Source organism: Mus pahari, chromosome 11 (assembly GCF_900095145.1).
Source record: "Mus pahari chromosome 11, PAHARI_EIJ_v1.1, whole genome shotgun sequence".
Taxonomy (NCBI): domain Eukaryota; kingdom Metazoa; phylum Chordata; class Mammalia; order Rodentia; family Muridae; genus Mus; species Mus pahari.
This window is the reverse complement of record NC_034600.1, coordinates 75,244,717-75,260,599: the sequence shown is the minus strand read 5'-3', so window position 1 is coordinate 75,260,599 and position 15,883 is coordinate 75,244,717. Positions and strand designations below refer to the sequence as shown.

Here is a 15,883-nt window from a genome sequence, read left to right as displayed (position 1 = left end):
GGTGTTGAACCTTACCTAAAATCAGAACAGGAATTACAGTGTAATTCCTGGAAGATGAAGCGACCTTGACTACAAAATTCCTCTCACGATCCTCCGTCAATTAGATTTATCCATCCCAGAAGCATCTGTTTCACCACAGGCCCTTCTCACGGGTAAATGTTTGTTGAAGTCTCCCACCAAGCTTTGCACTCAGCTGAGAAACAGGAGCTTATTCACAGCCAGAGCGCGAGATGGAGGAGATAAGGCTTCTCCTCCGCACTGTTAGAGCCGCTAGCCAAGACACACTCCTATCTGTATTCATTATAATATACCACGTAGATAAATAACCTGACACTTCACATAGAGGCTCCAAAAATACCTCCTGCCCCACAGAAAACTGAGTAAGACAGAATGACTAGGCTACCTGTCCTTTCCATACGTATCCATCAAGTCCGCCAAAGTGAAAAGCCAAAGGATGACCGCTCACACATACATGACGGATGGAATTTCACTAGTAAAATATGACCCTCCGGAACAATGAGCACAGGGAAGTAAATACTAGCCAACAAGTGGTTGCAGGATGGGCAGGGAGACCCGGACTGCCTAGCCCTGGTGGCTGATTGGCTTTTCCAGGGATGGTAGAGAAGCTGGGTCTCATGTACTACATCCATGAGCTCATGATTAAATAAGGATGGTGACTTCCAAAACATTTCACAATCTAACCTACGGGTCATCTTGAAATTATGTCAAAATATGTGGACTCATACTTTTCATGAGTAGCAACACGACTGTCTTTTTAATTTAACAGTGAAAAAGTAAACAGTTTTAAGAAACACAACTCTGGTGAATGAACTACAGAATGCCTCTCTACCTGTGTCTGGGTAACTTATTTTTTCATTCAGTTTCATTTATAATTATTTTATTATACACCTGTGGGTGTTTTGCCTGTATGTACACTCACACCATGTGTATGCCCGGTACCGTGGAACACGGAAGAGTTCATCAGTTCCCCTGGATCTGGAGTCACAGATGATGGTGAGCAACCTAACCCAGCCATCTGCAAGAGCAGCCAGTGCTTTAATCACTGACCCATGACTCCAGAGCCCTGGGCATTTTATGTTAAGATGAAGCTCCCTTGAGATTTGTTTCTGTACTTAGGGAACTAACATAATTAAACTTTTAAAAACCTTACAAAGGATGCATAAGCACCAGTCTTGATCTACAAATCCATATTTGCAGCTTCCTATTTATCTGTTTCCCCCTTTCATATCTAATAGATATTTCAAACTTTCAGGTGGAAATTGAACTCCTGCTTCTACTAACCCGTTCTCTCCTCTCTCCTCTTCACATCCAAAGCGGTTTGCTCTCTGTCCATCGGCCCACCTCGTTAGTTCCACCCTACCATTTCCTTTCCCAGGAGCTCTTCTCCTATAGCCCTGAACCAGGGCAGGAGGTCTCCTTCCTGACTCTGCAGTCAAGCCTTCCAGATCCTGCTCCTTCCATACAGACAAGAATCCAATCCGCACCCAGGAAACACTCTTATGCCACCCAAGGCTGGCTCTTCTTAGCAAGAGGAACAGTCCAGCTGGTGCACAGTGCCAGCTCCCACACTTTCTTTGCTCGGTTGCCAGCTGTAAGGCATGCCCCTCTTTCTGCTGAATGACACCATGGGTGTGGTACCTGAGGCTCCATTGTTTGCACAGATCTTGAAGATGTTTCCATGATTAGCTCTCATCTAAGAGTCTACACTGAATGTTCTTTCTCCTTTACATTCTGTGGCCTCTTATTGTATTTTAGCATATTTATGCCAGAAAGTAAATACTGTTTGCTTGCATGGGGGACTGGCTGAAACAGTAGAGCATGGCTCAGTAAACCAGAATGCTTCATGCTAAATGCTGACTGACGCACAGAAAGAACACACGAATTCCATTTCTTGGAAGTCAGGAGTCAAGAAGAAAATGACATGGCACTAAACTCACAACAGTTAACTGTTTTTATTACAGGACCGTGACAATTACGTTAAACAGTCTCATTAGACTTTTATGGCCTAAGAACTGGACTGTGTGCACTTGTATTCAGAAAGCCAGACTTCCCTTTATATCTAATTGGTCTCCAGAAAGTTTTAAATACTACACTCATTTTCCCAATAACGACTCTCTATATGTAGATAAGAAATGATGATCTAGTATAAAACCTATCCTGTAGAGTTAATAACTTAGAATGCAGCTCTTAAATCTCACCCTGTGGTCTACACTCACTTGGTGGCTGTATTTTCTCTCCGGTGTGTTCCTTCTGGGGACTCAAGGCATTCAGAGAAATGGCTTTGGGAAATCAGGCCTCATGCCTCTGAGAGGCACAGTCTCTCAAAGTTGACCTTGGATTGTGGAAACAAACTCATGGTCATAGCTACATTCTGCCAGGTCCGCTTGTTTTGGGATGGTGCTTTGTAAATGGAGTCCGTGGGCCCTGGGGTCTCATGCAGTTTGTTTGGAGGGTCTGTGGGGGTTTAGAGACCCCATGTCAGAGTCTTAGTTTCCCTATGCACTGTTAGCAGAAAGACCACTGACTAGAAACCACCTGGTGTGTTCTTCACGATTCTTCCTTTCTTTGACAAACCTGTTCTCTAAGTTCCAGGATGGTTCATATCCTGTGTGATGAAACTAAGGTAAATTAAAGTGGTCCAAATTTAGGCTGCAAGGAACAGCATCTAAGGATGGATCACCAATGTTTTCTAGCATAGAACTTTCCAGTCCTTTAACTTCAACAACATCAAAAGGAGAGTAAATCAAGTTGCCCATTAGTAGGTAATTGAAAATAGATTATGATGATAGACTGTAATGAGACTTTTGAAATGAAAAGCAAAGGAAGTTCAAAGAATGATGTGGTACAGCCACAGGGAAGTGCTTTGCCAACCTTAACATTAGACACATGAATACTGCTTCTTAAATCTATGAATCAAAGCAAAACAATAATGAAAACAGAACGATAGTGAACTCTGTTCATTCAAGCAGGAAGAAGTGTTCGGTTTTGAATATATAAATTGACTGAGGAAAAACAGCCCATCTATTCAAGGAATGTGTTTCCAATACAATATTACTTTTATATTTAATTTTTAATTAAAATCTATGACATGCATATTGTTGTGATAAACCATACTCTGCTAATATCTACTGTAACAGGTAAAGTAATAACAATTAAGACATTGATTGTTTAAGTCTGATACCATGAGAAATACCCAAAATGAAATTTTAATTTGATTTTTTTAATGGAAGGAATGATCAATAAGAGCCTTTGAAGCAAAAAAAAAAAAAATCCCTCATGAGTTGGCAAAATTTAGAGGGGATCTGTGAAAGGGGCCAGTGTCCAAGGAAGTGAAATGATGATGTGGAGAGCTAATAAGCTGAATCCCATTAATATGACTTGGTACATATTGTCAGGATGATAGCAGCACACATTGATGCACTGGCATGCAGACTGTATGTAGATGTATGTAGACAGCCAACAAACTCCATGGTATTTTGGCATTTTCTGTCACATAATGCTTTGTCTAGCACTTTCTCCCCTCACCTTATAGCTTTTGCTTATACATTATGATTTCTGATTTTGTGTTTTTGTGTTCTCTCTCTCTCTCTCTCTCTCTCTCTCTCTCTCTCTCTCTCTCTCTATAAGGTTTTGTGCTTTTCTTTAATTCATTTTTTGTTGTGTTTTTATTATTCCGATTTGTTTTTATTCTATTTTCATCTTATTTAGCTGCCTGTTTGTTTTCTAATGAGAGAAAGAAAGAAGTCTGGATTCGTGTGGGTGGGGAGGTTGGGAGAATCTAGGAGGAGTTGAGGGAGGGGAAACTATAAGAATATACTGTAAGAAAAAAGTTTATTTTCAAAAATAAATAAATAATCAGCTTTATTTTTAAAGTAACACACAGGTGTAGGGAAAGGTGGGGTATGCTGTCTCTTATTTCTTTCCTTATTTCTTTTTTTAATCATTCCCCNCCCNCCCCCCCCCCCAAATCCTTCTAGTTCTGACCCACCTCTCCTCTTCCCTATGACAGGATCTCATTCTGAGCCCCATGATGGGGCTTCTTGTGTTAATTGTTTGAGCCCTCACCTTTGTGTGTTTCAAGTTAGGGATCTCACATGTCTTTGGAGCTGGAGAGGAACTGACCAACGGACTGAAATCTAGTCATTCAGATCACAGAGGGACCAAGGAACAAGTAGAGACCGTGCTGACTCAGGGAATTCAGGGCCTACAGAGCTGATCCCAGTCTGGTGCTGAGAGGTGAGCACTCAGGGGAAGGGAGAGGAGTTTTCGGGTGGGCGTCGCCCTAATAGATAACTGCATGCCCTCCCTGGTCCTTTCCTTCCTCAATCTTCTGTGTTTGTGTCCCTTACAGCAAGGGTGGCCTGGACTTGCCCATCTGTTCTACAGTAAGTACAAGGCTTATGAGCTGGGTTGGGTCTAGCCAGCTATGCTGGCTCCATGACGGAAAATTTAAAATACTCTTTGCCATACAGAAAGGAACGAAACAAAATATTCCCTCAAGTTCAGCGGGATGCTTAAGGGCAAGTGATGGTTTTAGCAAAGGCTTGGGTCTGGGTCCACTTCGGTCACGCTCTTCCTATGTGGATTCACTTGTTAAGTCGGTGTTACGGTGGTACGTTCATTCAGTTCAAGCAAGCTGCTTAGCTACCTTCTGGAGACCCCGGGAGCTTGTAGCTCAGAGTAAACAGCAGGTGTCGGTTGACACCGCCTGTCTCTTATTCCTGCTCTTCTCTCCTGTCAGAACACAGCCCAGGAATGAAACTCTGAGAAGGTTTCAGAACTTGTGAGATAACTTCAATGAAACGTCTTGTAATCTTCACCAATCCAAAACATGGGATGTTCTTGAAATGTGCTTTTGTGCTTCTCCCGCGTGTGCCGAATAGGAGCGGGGGTGGGGGGTTTACTTCATCCTACCCAACACCTTCCCATTATTATTCAGAATGATGTTTCTGAGCGTGAGGTGTCCTCAGGACTACATATAGCCTAAAGTCACGCGACCTTGCCCTTGGGACTATACAGCTTGGACTCAAATGAACTTTGCTCATATGACTGTTCATAACCCTCTCAGAATATGAACTGCCTGATGTCCCGAAGAAAGAGTGCTGTTGCATGAGCCTTTAGTGCGCCTCATGCTTAAGCTCCACTCTCCTAGGTTCATACTGCCAAAAAAACCAGCGGTGACATTCTCCGAAATCTCTCTCTGTTTCCAAAACTCCTAAACTCTCCACTCCATGCCTGCGTGAAGCCAATCAGGGTTGGAGTCCCTTCGGGAGCCATGCAGGAAAGTGACAAAGTGGCTAGCTCAGAAGTGCTGCCTTAAGCCATCGTGGGGGAAAGCCAAAGCTCTCTTCCCTCTGTGTTCTCCCTCCTGTGCCGCACTGCTATGGATGAAATCCCATGGACACACTGGGGGACACAGACATACTGAAGGGAGGCTCACTGCACAGTGCATTGATGGTGGACTAAATGTAGGCTCTGTGTGCACAGTTTCTTACTCAGAGACCGATTCTGTGCACTCTAGAGAAGCAAGGCTTGCAGCGTGGAATATTGATATAGAGGAGGCACCCTCTGCCTTGTAATTCAAATGTTTTTACCTAATTCTAGACTTTGGCTTCATGGGGAAAAAAAACTTCTTTTGTTTCTGTCATGAATATGATTAGGGAAAATACACTTCCTCCTTTATTAAAGCAACATTTGCCAGCATTTCCCTTCTATCTTCCCTGTTTTCTATTTACTATCTTTTCTTCCCCAAGAAACAGTTCCATTTTCCTTGTTTTCTTATCATTTTTTAGTGTGTGTGTGTGTGTGTGTGTGTGTGTGTGTGTTGTATGTTTGTAAAGGATCTGTCATAGAATGTAGCACGTACCTTGTAACTCTGGAATGTTCCGTGCCACCCAGAAATAGCCAATCCAGGCAAAATAATTACTCCTTGGCTTTCCCTAACGTTTTGTCATTCTTTGTTTGTTTTTTTTTTTTGTTTTTTGGTTTTTTTTGTTTTGTTTTGTTTTTCAAGACAGGGTTTCTCTGTATAGCCCTGGCTGTCCTAGAACTCACTTTGTAGACCAGGCTGGCCTCAAACTCAAAAATCCGTCTGCCTCTGCCTCCCAAGTGCTGGGATTAAAGGCATGTGCCGCCACGCCCGGCTAAGTTCATACTTTTAATGATAAGTCATTCATGCTTACTGCTGTTACCTTGAATACATATATTTTATGCTGCCTGGTATAAAGTTAACTGCTCATATTTACACTAATTTTGCCTATTTCCAAATTCTTTTCTAGGATTTAAAGATTTACCCCTTGGAGTGAAGGAAAAGGCAGAAGAAAAACATATCTTCATTTCATTGCATTCTTCACTGGGAAAATGGCAGGAGGCAGAGAGACAGAGAGCACCAGGGCTTGAATTAGAATGTGAAGAGTGAACTTGACTGGTGGCTGAGAGTTAAAACTATTGGGTTCCTAACATTTAAAAGTAATAAGGTCACTTTTAAAATGACCTGACTCACACAGGCACCGGGTACATTTGTCTGTGAACGTAATTAAAAATTTAATACCACTCCTTCCCATTCCATGGCTATAACTTTTCTTTCTGACAAGCAAATTAAACTGCTCAAGTCTCAAGGTGAGGACCACTGGGGTTTTTATCTTTTGGTTCGTCTTGAGCACAGGATCCCCTCTAATGCTGGGAGCTGCAATACTACTCTTTCCTGCTTAAAATCAGCAACCCCACAGTGGCTTCTGTCCTCTTTGTCCCATGTCGTTCTGTCCCAAATCTTTATCAAATGATGGTAAGGGCGATACTCTCTGTGGTTCAGAGGATAGATGTATGTTAGGAAGCTCCTTTTGTATTCTGAATTGTTGTACACTTCAAAGTTAATAGTTTTACCTGATACTGATTTAAGGCATACTACACAAAACTGAATAAGTAATTTTATTACCAATAAGAGACAGGCATTTCTATCACACAGTAATAGATCATGGACTTCCTAAGGTGTGAGAGATGAAAACCTTTCTGTATACCAGAAGTCTGTGAAAGAGTTTGCAGGAGAGCTTCAGACAGGCTCCTGGGGGCTGCCCTAGCTGCTGCTTTCCTGTGCCTGTTACTAATTGTCACACTGGCTCCTGTATGGCAGCATGAACATAATGACCTGTTTCTTCTTGATGCAGTGGACTTAGGATCAAAATCACAGAAGCTATGTAGAAGCTATTTCATATCGCTATAGTAAAGAGCGGAGTCTATCTCTAAGTAGAGTCTAGATGGAGACACACTATTGTCTCCTCCAAGAGTTCAGTTTAGCAGCAGGTCAGTCATCTGGCTCAGGACCATTTCTCTGGAAGGCAGGTCCTTCCTAAGCTATGACTTAGGCAACTGCTTCGCAACATTTTACTCCTTTTGACTGAATAATGACAAATGTACTCACCTGTTTGGTCATTCCTCAAGATCAAGCAGGGGAAATAAGAACCAGAAGCTCTGGTGGCCAAAAGAATACTCATCCTAAAATTTTAACATCTTCCTACAACATTATTTCTGGCATTGGAGAGGAAAACTTGGCTCAGTGGTTAAGAGCACTGACTGTTCTTCTGATGGCCTTGAGTTCAAATCCCAGTAACCACATGGTGGCTCACAACCTTCTGTAACAAGATCTGACACCCTCTTCTGGAGTGTCTGAAGACAGCTACAGTGTACTTACATATAACAAATAAATCAATCTTTTAAGAAAAAAAAAAAGAGAGGAAAACTTGCTCCCCACATGATACAGACTGCGTGTATGTGGCAGCCAGGATGGGGGACAGGTGACAAAGGGAAAAGATGACAATTCATGCTTCATTTTTCCCACACCGCCTCTTTGCTAAGCAATTTCTTCAAATTGTTTGGCTAGGCATTAAACGCATGCCTAGTCAACACAAAACCCTGCCCCCTTTCTCTCTCTCTCTCTCTCTCTCTCTCTTCTCTGAAGCCTTTAAGCTGAATTGGAAGCAACTATAAAAGTTCTCATTTTTGCTTTTTACCTACATGAAACATTTCCAAGGGATGAACCATTAAATTACTGCCTAATAAAATAATTTTTGACTCTTTGATTTATTTATAACTACCCTGCCAAGGCATTCTTATCTGCCAGACCCAGTCACCAACATTCTCCAATAAGAGTCCAAACTTAATTAACAGAGAAGTCGTGGTTTCACAGGAGAGAGAATCAGTCTTTGGGAGACTGAGTCCTGAGGGTTAGGGTACAAGATCTGAAGATGTAAATGATTGGCTGAAGCACAGAGCTCTCCTTTTGCTAGGATCTGGCTTTTGAGACCAAATTACTAATGTGAGACAGCTCATAAATCACCCTGTCTGGAAAAATCAGATTTCTTCTTAAAATACTAATTGAAATTACACGTGTTTTAATTAAAACAACATCTGCCCTGGGCTGTTTTGGGATGTAGGGGAGGTAGGTTTCTAAAATGTCCTCAGATCTACTTAATAAAGTGAAGTTAATACTTTTCCAGGATTAAAATGATACATTGCCTCCCGCAGTGTCTGGAGTCTTCCAGAGGCCCGGAGACTTTCCCTGGACTCAGAGATTAGTCAGGGTCGAGGGCACAGACGAAGCACGCGCTTATGGTGTCATGTGATGAATATTGCTTGGGAGGTCTGCTTCCCAGAGTGGAGTTAATGTGGCCCAGAAGCCTTTGCTGCATCTAACCTACTGCCACGGGATGGGAAATAACCAATACATGCAGGAACACATGCCTATATCTGTCTGAATTAATGGACAGAACGTTCTAGAGCTCTCTCTGCTTTTTAGTTCTGCCAGGAGGCACAGAACACCACCATGTTCCAAACAGGAATTGCATGGAGACTAGGGTGTTTCTTAATTCTAGGCTTCCAAATTTACATAGTGTTTTCACACTGATTTCAAAGGAATCACTGCTATGGAGGCCACAACCAAGGTGCCGGGTATCTGTTTAGTCCTCAAAAACATACATTCGTGACTTCAGGTAAGAACACATGTCAAAGTTTAATTGAGAGTAAGTATTGCGAGGGTCTAGAATTCCCTAAGTGCAGATACTTGTCAAACATTCACTCACGGGATGGATAACATTTACCAAGCCAGGCTTCCCTTGGGGCAGTGGTAGCTCAATGGTGATTCGCCACCCTCTGCACAGCAGCTCCTCCTGCAGGCCTCCAGAGAAAGTATACCATCTCATTGCATAAAGATCTGGTGTAGGGAGAGACAAACTTGTAATCCTATGGACAATATTCCCACTCCCTTCATCTCCTCATCCATTTTGGTTAAATATGGAACATTTTCTGTCATTCTTTAAAGATCGCCAGTATACTCTATTGAGTTTTTAGAATGGCCCAAAATATTTTTTTAAACCTAAATGTTTAAAATAAATTGGGACAAGGGAAGAAATTTAGGACAGAGTAGTCTTCCATTCGCACTGATGAAAGAAAAGAGAGATTTAAAACTTAAAGACGTGCAGTGGGTTTGCAGCCTAGATCTCATTATTGCGTGGAGTAGGAGCTGCATTTTGCCTGCTACAAGGGGGAGAGCCTGTGTTCCACTTGTGTCCATTTTTAGGGACACGTGGTAGGGAACAGTTCCTTCCTGCCCCCCCCCCCAACCAGCCAGTTGTGCCTTCTTTGCTGTTAGGGCAGGCAGGGAGGCCAGTGCCCAAGAGAAGCCCCATTGGGTGGCAAAGGATAAAGTCCAGTCAGAGTGAAGAACAACTCAATACAGAAAGGTTGTGTTCTTGTGGCAACACTGGGGGTGGGGTGGATGGCATTCTAGACCTGTCTTGCCTGCCAGAGATGTGGCCTGGAACCATCGTCACTCAGGGGAGCCAAGAGAGACACTCTGTCGCCACGCTTTGGAGATGCAGGTGCCTTGCCAGCACAGATGTCGTTGGCAATGGATGATTCAGTCCTATGTGGAAAGTGTTATTTCCCACCAAATCCCAAATCTCATCTAAAGGAGTCTGCTTACAACCATGGATTTGACAGAACATCTGCAACATCTCCTCAAGTTCCTGGACTCTATAGGTAAAGGCTGGACCAGACAATTCCCTCCACTCATTCGTCTCCTCACTTGAGATCCTGTAATGCCCCTCTAGAACTTGCTCTTCATAATAAGTAACGTGCTATTCATTCATCCATCATGGATGAATATACTCAGCAAATGTTCTCTGAGCGCCTATTACAGGCACAGCAAAGCTCCAGGCATTATGGAATATCAAAATAAATACAACTCAGGGGTGAACCCTGACAGATTATCCAATCCCAAGCGGTCAGCTTTATGCACATACAAACACTAGCAACATTAACTGGACTCAGCAGGTGTGTGCATGGACAGCCATAGTAATTATAATTATTAAATACAAAAAAATATTAAACATAAAATATGAAAATAATTAAAGAATTTATTTGAAATAATAATAATTAAATAATTTAATTATTATTAACATTAACTGGACTCAGTGGGTATGTGTATGCACAGTAATAATAATTAAGGAATTTATGGCCAATAATTTGAGAGGGAGTAGGGAAGGAACATGGGAAGAGAGGTAGAGGAAAGGGTAGGTATTACAAAGATAATAATTACGTATAAAATTCTGGAAATAAAATTTAAGTTTTAAAACAATGAATAATTAAACATAGCTCTATCCCTAATGTAATTACTCCCTGCTTCAGGGAAGGGTACAGTTCACATGTGAAAAGTTCTAAGCCAAGGAAGTAGCTTTCATTAGGAAGGGATACCCGAACTGGGCTTCAAGTAACAGGAGAGGTCAGGAGGTGCAAGTCCAGATGTGCCTTAGGGACTCTGTTCTGTTGGGTTTGTCTGGTAGTGAAGGGTAAGGACTGGGCGCGCCATTGGGAACTGAAAAGCTCTGGGAACTGTCCAGTGCTGAAACAAGCTTAGAACTGGAAACATAAAGGGATATGCTATGATACACCCTTTTCACCGAAGCTAGCCTCCCTCTCTCTCTAAACCAACCTACATCACATGGGGGGGGGAATTAACATTTCCGAATGTTGCAAAGAATGTTATGTACAGGCATTAACCTTAGCTGCTGTGTTGCATCATTAGGAAGAATTCAGGATATATATATATATATATATATATATCATACACAACATCAGTTTGCAGAGATATACACATAGCCATGGAAACAGCCCCATGGGAAGACGAGGAACACAGAGGCAGCTAGGCTCCAGAAAGTGGTATTGCTTGCTTCTCTGTAGATGTAATGGACTAGTGTGACCATTACTTAGTCAACCACTTCCTGATAATGGATCCCTCTGAAGATGATCCTTCCCTCGAGTGCAAATGTGGCTGTCAGCCCACTCTCACGCCAATTAAGGGAATAGTCCAAGAGAGCTGTGATTTAAACTGAGACTTCAGAACCAATGACGGAGAAAGCTGGATTCCTTCTGAAATTCTAAGAGCCCACCCTCATCCAACTACAACAGTTAAGGAGAAAATGAACAGATTCTTTGGCTGTTCATCAACATGGAATCCTTTTCTCTGGTTTGTGTTTCCATTAATTTGTTTACTTAACATTTTTCTTATATGTAACTCAGCTATCCACTCAGCAAATATTCATCAAGTCCCTCTTAAGGGTCACATACCATTGCAGACACACAGAATACATCAGAGAATAAGACAAGGCATCCATCCCTTATGCTCATGTCCCAGTGGAGGAGAAAGATACAAGGCCAGTAAGCAATGTTACATACACTGATCCTCATTGAGTTGGAGTGATATCACAACAAGCCATTATAAGTTGACAGTATTGCAAGCAAATGCATTTACTACACCCAACTTACTGAACATCATAGCTTAGCAACATGGCAGAACATGCGTTCTTTCCCCATGATTTCATGCCTGATTTGAATTTGTCACTTAATGCCACTACCCAGAATTGGAAGAGAATATGGTATGACAAACCATCAGCATGAGATAAAATAAAAATTCAAAATTCAAACAAGTTTTTTTCTATGTGCATGTTATTGTTATAGTAACATAATTAAGAGGCTGTGAGCGGAAACATCTTAAATAGGGACCATCGCTATTAAGAACCAGCCAAGGAAGGAGGTAGGGCGGCTTGATGGATGGTGGTGCATCATCTCTTGGGAAAGGGGCATCTGCTGTGGGGGAGGACACAGTGGGTGGACACCTCAGAAAGAGGATCCTTTAAGCTCATGATCCCGGGTGACGTCACTGAAACTTTCAGAGACAATTGACAGAAGATACAAGATGGCCACAGTAGCCTTTCTTTTTCGTTGTTCTTGACTCAATGTCATCATTTCTTTCTCCTCAACATGTAAAGTGCTGTATAGCATTTCTCTATACAAATAATCATTTTTGATACAGTATTTAGAGCCAAGTAGTTGACAAGAGTAAACTGTGCTATCTCTTGAACAGAATCTAATATGTTGGTAAATTCTACTCTTTTCATTCACAAAAAGTTACTGCGCTCATCAACCCTGTAGGTTCGGTGCTTTCAAGCCTGTTTCTCAATGACTGCCTCCATTTCCTAGTTGGCAACATCTGATAGCAACGGCTTAATGGACAATATGGAGCGTCAAGTCCTCCATGCTCTGAGGAACCCCAGGATAACTAGCGTCAGAGAAAGAAGGGATGCCCATGAGCCAGAAGGCAAATCGATAGTTCACTATTTTGTTATAGATTAATCCCACCAAGAAATAAAACACACAACTGCACAATACGCAGCACTTAGCATCCAGGCAGTAGACTGATTAGCTATTGATTTTTTTTTCCATATTATAGAGGAGTGATGAGGCTTTTATTGGAAGCTCCAGTGCTGGTGCTGTCTGGAATAACTACTTAAGGAAAGGAGATGGAAAGTGTGTGTGCAGAGGGGTTATTGACCTTTTGATCTAATAGCTTAGTTTAAATACATGAAGCACGCAGAATCTGCAAATACTAAAATTAAACCCAAACTAAGTACAAATACCAAAATTTCACATTTACTTTCTTCTTTGTAATAGGGTGATGGGAGTACACTTAGGAGACATGGGGCCTGAAGTCTGAGTTTATTCTAAGCCAATGCATGGCTGAAAACCTGCACATACATGTGCATTGGGACATGGCAGGGAAAAGGCTTCTAATTCCTGGATCACCAAGTGTTTACTCGGCACATCATGCCTGAGTCTTCAAATGTACAGGAATAGAGTTTTGCCCACTTCTGCACTCATACCTCACTTCTCCAAACTTGCCAGATGGTACAGTATGCTGCACCTTGGCTGCAGTGGTTGGTCCAGTTGCCTGGACCAGAATCCTTTAGATTCCAGATGCCAGTCACTGATAACTGTCATCTGCTGCAAGGCTGTTGGACTCCAGCCTGTAAACTGTCCAGGAGTCATGCAGGAAGTCCACGAGGAACTCTGCCATCCCTCAATTCCAATGCCACCATTGTGACAGTGATCTATGGGGGCTTGTGACATTTCCCTGCAGGTTCCTGAGGATTCTTCAGCTTTCAGGCATCAACCAGCCTTTGGCCTCTCACTTACTGAGAGAGGCACAGCAGGCCTCTCTGACCTAGGCTCCCATGACTCTTGCTAGGCAAGCGAGGCCTCTCCAAGGCTCCAGACTTGCTCCCAGCTCCCGTTCCAATACATCATCTGCATATGCTGCCCCTTCAGCTTGGATTTTCTGCCTTCTAGGTAGATGCATGGCCACCTTAGACCTTTAGACCCTCCCTGAGATGTTTCCTTATCAACAACTCCCAACTAAACCCATCATTTAAAATCATACCCTTAAAGTGGCAAGACTGTGTATGCAGGGGAATGAAAGCGAACTCTAATTTCAGCCAACATATAAAACTAAGCCCCAAATATATTACATAATCAAGTGAAAATTTACACAACATTTTAAAGGAAACACATCAGGGAAAGCTACACAATTAGGGTCTGAGTATTTATTCTTATAGATCTGGCCCCAAAAGCTGAGCAAGAACACTCAAAACATACATGCAAGGATGTATCAAACTATACACAATTCGTTCTGCTGAAGGTGTGAATGACTGACAGCATCAGAAGGGGGTTTGAGATAAAATGTCCCTGACGAGGGGTTAATACCAAAGCACATACAGAATCAATCCTAACAACAAGAAAACTGCTCAGTTTAAAAATGAGCAAAGAATATGAATAGGCACGTCTCAATAGGAGACACAGATGACCAAGAGATACCTGAAAAAAATACCCAACATTACTAATCATTATGGAAATGCAGATTAAACTACGATGCAGCATCAGCTCACACCTGTCAGAACAGCTTTTATAAATCATGATGGGTGTGGGGCAGAAGGATCCTTTCCTCTGTGCTTTGATGGTGAGATTTTAAATTAGTACAGACATCGAGGAAAGTGTTATGGAAGGTACATTTTAAAAGTGAAAATATAATTAACATATGATCCAGCAATTCAGTTTCTGGGCACAGAGCCATGCCCTGTGTTCATCAGTGGATGAAGGTATTGAGAAAATGGGGCGTGCGATAGATTGTTCTTCAGACTTCAACTAGAAGGAAATGACAACACTTCTGACATAACTGACGGAACGGGGGCACCCATGGCGAGGGAAATATAAATGTTGAATATAAAGAATGAACTTTTAGAAGTAAAACCAGACTGTTGGTGACTGTAGGCTGCAGGCTGTGAGGGACGGGGTGACATTGGTTGTTTTTAATTACAGAATAACATTCAAATGATTTATTACATATATATATATATATATATATATATATATATATATATATATATATATATTTTGGTTCCAGCATGGTGGTTGAGGTCTATAATCCTAGCACTAGGATTGAATAGATGATGCCAGCCTTGACTGTTTAATCTACTCAAGGGCAGCATGAGCTACATATGTAGACCCTGACAATGCTAGTGAGGTACAAATCAAGTGACTGCAACTTGATTTGGCTGCTCTACATTGTGTGTGTCTTAATGCCACTTTACGTTCCAATTATGCAATTATAATTTATTAATGTATAATAGAACAAATCACAGCCATTCTAAAACTCAAAGACATAAGACACAAAAGCTCACCCATCACATGATTCTCCGTATAGGGAATGTCCAGACCAGGGGAGTCTACTGTCATGGAGCAGCTGGGTGGCCAACTTACTTGGAGGGTAAGAGTCTGCTTAATGGGTACAGGAAGAGCTTTTGGAATCAAAACCAGGTGTTTTTTTTCCAACATTGTGGAAGCACCCAGTGACATGGAATTGCACATTTTAAAAGTGTTAAAAGCTGCAAGCTCCCCAATGACTGCATCCATCACCACTTTCCCTGACAGAACAGTTCTAGCCAGCATGTGACTTGTGTATTGGTTCTGTAATGGTAGATGGACTTTTCCTGAGTGTCCCAAGGCTCCTTGTCTCCTTCACTCATAGGTAGGAATCCCTGAACGTAGAACAGACCCGGAACTAGCATGGAATGAAGAATCAATTGTAGAAGAGGCACAGGCATACATTATCTCTTTACTCCCTCCTTGGAGACTAGTTCATTTTGATTTCATTTTATATAAATAAATAATATAGGATGGGGTAGATAACTAAACATAGAAAGGAAAATAACTGAGAGATGGGGAGAAGGAGAAGTACCCCACCAGACATCCTAATTTCACCACATAGGAAACAAACAAACAGCCCAGCAGAGCCTTGGGATGTGGGGACCACAGGATTAAATATGAACCACAGAGATCATTTCCCATTTGCAAGGATTAGAGACCACATTTCCCTTTCAAATTCTAAAGGGACAACATGTGCATTCCTCAAAGCTGGAAAACGCAGAGCTTCTAATAAACACGGTAACACACACACACACACACACACACACACACA

The 15,883-nt window shown here is 42.0% G+C and overlaps 1 protein-coding gene across 3 annotated transcripts in view; it reads right to left on the bottom strand.

Annotated features, from left to right (window-relative positions):
• Ctnnd2 (catenin delta 2) overlaps positions 1 to 15,883 on the bottom strand; it is an 801,097-nt gene that overhangs the window by 68,079 nt on the left and 717,135 nt on the right. The window lies entirely within an intron of this gene.